Here is a 4,672-nt window from a genome sequence, read left to right on the forward strand (position 1 = left end):
CACTGCCTATGTCAGGAGGGCAATGCCAATGTGCAACGCCTCCTGAGGCCATGGAACTGGATGACATGGAGGGAGGCTGGACTTCATGGCGCTCAGAGATGTGAGGTGCAGAGTCCCAAATGGCACATGTACTCTGCCATCCAAGGATGGGTAAAATACCTGCTTGGCTTGGCTGTGTGCACGAGTGAGGGACATCAATTTGGGACTACAATTTTGGTCTTCTGAGGGGAGATGTGAGAGGTTAGGGGAGGCTGGTATGGTGAGGCCAGTGGAGGGTGGACTAATGAAAACACTTTTGTCTGTACAGGAGAAGAGAAGCCATAATGTGCAGGAGAGTACATGAACAGATGTTGGGATGCCCAACCTCCTGTTTCTCCCCAAGTTTGAGGTTGAAGCCCTTGACAGGGAATGTGAGCATGGAGCAAAGTCCACAGGTCATGGGTGGGCAGGGTCTCAGAGGAAGGTAAGAGTCCAGAGGCCAGGGTAGAGACTGGGGGAGTGTATAAGAGATGTAAGTAGCAGCATTTCAAATGAGATGTTGAAACCAAGAGACCCCTTTGCTCATCCAATCACAGTGCCTTACTGAGGTAGCTGTCCATTGTCTCAAACAACCATAGTGGATGCTCAATCACTTTGTAATAATGTTAGCAACTGACATCTTGTCTTCCTCCCCCAGGTATGCCATCATCGTAAAGTGCCATAGGACCCAAGGAGGAGACATGGACAGATGCACCCACACCAGATCATCTTTCACTCCAAGCATCAGTGCAGACACAGGCACATCGATGGCTGATACGGTGATGGATTAGATGGAAGTGACAGTACTGAAGGCACATCACACTCGCATGAAGAGCTGGAGGAGGCAGAGAGTGCTCAGGATGCCTGCAGTCGGAGGACAGCTAGAGACCAGGATCATGCTGAGCCCGAAGCAGATGCTGGTTATCCAGTGGATTGCGCTTGAAGATCTGGTGGAGATCCCTGAGGGTCTGCGTGGATCTTTGTCATGGAAGAGTCCATGTGGAGCGTGAGCACTGCGTTGACCCTGAGCACTGAGCACGCAGCCTCCTCCATTGAGAGAGTGGCATCTCAGAGAGAGGCAGCTCCAGGAACAGAATCAGGGTTTTTGGGGCCTGCGCTGGGACCTGCAAGCTCTCACATAGCTAGGTGTCCTCAGCAGGCCACGCCAGTGTGGGAAATGGGTGAGGCACCTAGTCACTCTGCTGGGTGTCATCCATCTGTGGTGAACGAAATGCTGGCTAAAAAGCTGCAGGTCACATCTGTGGATACCTCTCAGGACACCCCAGGTGAAGGCAGCAGCTCCTCTGCCAGTGACAGTTCTGATGTTAGTGTACCTTTACGAATTTTTTTTTACATCATGTTCTCTGCAGCTCTCACAGCCTCAGCTTATTTCCTGGTTACACAGTTGTCTGCATGAGTCATTTTATTGCTCCTTCAGTGGTTTAAGTGGAGTTTGTTTATTTTTACTCTGGGACCTTTTATGACCCTGCATTGTTAAGAGGAAGGTTGGTTGGTATGTCATGTGTTTTGGACAGTTTTTTTTCCTTCCTAGTGATTTTAAGGTTTCATTTTCTGTTTGGTTGGCTGCAGGTTAAGTTTGGAAGGGGCATCAAGGTGAAAAGAAGTGTTTTTCTCTCTTTCTCTGGCATTGGAAATTCTGCTGGCTAGCTGAAAGCTAGGTTCCTGGCCTTCCTGGAGTAGAAAATCTGCTGCTGGTGGTTGACTTGGCGAGAGTCTCCCTGGTATTCTGGGAAAATGTTTTGACTTCAAACCATCCTGGGGGTATTCAGAGGGCTGCTAGAAGTTACAAGGCTGAGAAGTCAGGCTTTTAATTCTCCAGACTGAAGCTGTTCTGACTCCAAGCTTGTCTGTGTGTGCCTCAAGAGAACTGCAGCATTCAACCACAGGGATAAGTTCCAGTATCACGTGAACAATAGTCTTTGCTGTGTTAAATCTATGGAAAAGGTTTTGTTTCTGGGATATTGGTTTGATTGGAACACAGTGGATAAATTTGTTCAGGGTTATACATTATCATGGTTGTTTTGTTTTTGTTTGTAATCAGTAAAATTTATTGCTAATTTTCTTTACATGTTAACTATGTTCTTAAATATACTTTGTTTGATAAAAGCTCCCTGGTAGATCATTTGAATCATACCTGAAGTGAAACATCTCATGCTCACCCTAGCCAAATTAAAAGTGCAAAACCTATGATCTAGCGGGCTTCATAAAACACTGTGGAATTTCTGACCTGAATTATAACATCTGATGAGTCCACGATGAAGGATGAGGCCCAGCTATGCCATTGGGTGCTTCCGCCCAGACAGTGGCTGCACAGGTTCCACCAGTCAGAAGATGGCCACCTAGGTCATCAAGGCTGAGCGGACAATGATGTAGCACTCGCAAGCGGAATTTTAAGGCACTTTGAACACGAGGGGTTGTCACGGGTGATAAAGGGTTTGTTGAGACATCTGTTCTGTATAATTTGTTTTGCCAGGACCACCATATAAATATCTCATTATGTGTAATGACCTGAATATGCTTCATGGTTTTCAGAGGTGATGGGCAGCAGAGTAGTGTGTGACACAGGGGGTGAGCTGCAAACTTCATTTCAGAGATTGTAACTTGACATACTGGTGACAGGATGGCCCCATCGGGAATGACCAGAAAAGTGGTGGCACCCTTGTCCTCACTTTCAAGCCATATCTTGGAAGCCAAGCTGAAAGAATGGAGAATCAAGGCCTCCCTCGTCTCCCTACCTCCCATAAGGTTCCTCACATCAGCCTCCTCCTCACCATCCTGGGACTCCTCCGGCTCCTCCATAGATCCAGCACTTGCAGCCTGTGGAGCAGCCTCAATGTCTTTGTCCTCTAATGGGTCACCCCTTGACAGAGCCAGAATGTGCAGAGTGCAGTAGACAAGTGAGACATGGTCAGGAGGATATTGCAGTGCTCTCCCGATCGATCTAGCCTCTGTTTTTCTAACTGTCCTGAAATGAATGTTCCCACCCATCTGAACAGAGCACCAATCACCAGCTTGACACGGCTGTGTGCAGCTGACTGGAAGATCCTGAAGAGATCACCCACCGAGCCCTGGAAAGATCTGGGGGCATTAAAGTTAAGTGCCATTGTGATCTTGAGAGGGGATTCAGTGTCCACCAATACTATTGGAGGATACTTCAGCTCCAATCGTCTGGCAGATGGTTGTGACAGCTTCCCTGGAAAGCCGTAGATTCCTGTGGCACCCAGTCATGCCAAGGTAGTTGGTTGCTGCCTGTACCCTCTGGAGGCTGGATAGTGACGTCTTGTGCAGGGATGTCCTCCTTGCCCTGCTTGCCTGCCTTGACCTCCCTGTGACTGTACCTCTGCTCTAAGATGATGCCTGTGGCCACCTGGCTTCCTCTCTCTTAGTCCCTGCCCTTCTCTTTAGAGGAGATGCTGCCTACTGAGTACACTGTACACATCTGCAGCGATGCAAATAGCACTGACCTGTGCATGGAGGGTGACAGGGGGACTCTCATGTCAGAGGACCGCAATGTTCCAGACTATATGTTGAACTCTCCAAATAATGCAGAGAATTTTTTTAATATATCCAATTCAATCCAATCAAAGTCCAATTCAGGGTCTCAGCAAGTGAGACATTCACGATCCAAGCTGACAAGACAAGCTTCTCACTTCCTGTCTTGGGCTTGATCTACATGATCCAAGCTGATTGGAGCAGGCATTGCACCTCCTCCAAGGCTTGATCTTATTTGCATCTTCGCCAAAAAGCTGCGATGCCGCTTTAAAAAATTGCTTCAAATGAAGCCTTAGTGTAACCTCATGACTTCAGACAAGTGCAGCACATCGATACTACACTTGATCTTAGCCAAAAGGCCGAGAAATGGTAATAATGCAGAGAAATTGCTCAAAATACTCCAAATCAAACCCTCACCAAACTCCCAAAAGTTCTTAACTCCTTGGGCTGCCTGTACCCCAGTCCCCTTTTATCCCATCCTTGGGTGAGGAAATGGCAAAAACAGATTGCAACTTGCCCGTATTTTGTGGTCAGTTGCCGAAATAATCCTCTCAAGTGGCTCCATAATTGTTGGCGAGTGCCCTACCGATTCGCACCTGCGCCAACTCACTGAAATATTGCGCAAGTGCGCAATGATGTCAGAATGCACGCCTGACATCAAGTGTGATTCTGCACGCTTCCCGAACGTGTAAAATTCTGTCCATGAAATCTTACTGTGTGCCAAGCGTGTATCATGTTGGTCTACATAAGAACGGTTACTACACTTCAAAAGAAGTAACTCGTTGGTTGCAAAGCACCTTACAAGGTTTTGGAAGCTCAACAGCTGCTATATACACACACGATTTAATATCGAGGAGACAGTGTAATCTACCTGGGGATACCGAAGGAGGAGGTGACAGACACAATTTCAGAATTGCTAAGTGAATTGGAGCACAGAGAGCAGGCAGTGTTTTCCTGGAGAGGGTGATTAACAGTTCGAGAAGGTTTGTCAGGAAGGATGATTGAGGTCAATGCACTCGACCGATTTAATCAATTGTTGGATGTGAATACAGAGGCTTACTGTTTTCAAATGATGTGATTAAACATGTTGAGCTTTGTTTACCCAAAGCTATTATATAAATATTTCTTATGGTGTTTTTCA

General features: G+C 47.0%; 1 non-coding gene across 1 annotated transcript; it reads right to left on the reverse strand.

Annotated features, from left to right (window-relative positions):
- Window positions 1-3,703: 3,703 nt before the first annotated feature.
- On the reverse strand, window positions 3,704-3,902 carry LOC144507431 (U2 spliceosomal RNA). The gene has a single exon (XR_013500106.1). It is a non-coding gene; the product is annotated as a U2 spliceosomal RNA (small nuclear RNA).
- Window positions 3,903-4,672: the final 770 nt, after the last annotated feature.

The sequence above is a fragment of the Mustelus asterias genome, chromosome 18 (genome assembly GCF_964213995.1).
Source record: "Mustelus asterias chromosome 18, sMusAst1.hap1.1, whole genome shotgun sequence".
NCBI lineage: Eukaryota > Metazoa > Chordata > Chondrichthyes > Carcharhiniformes > Triakidae > Mustelus > Mustelus asterias.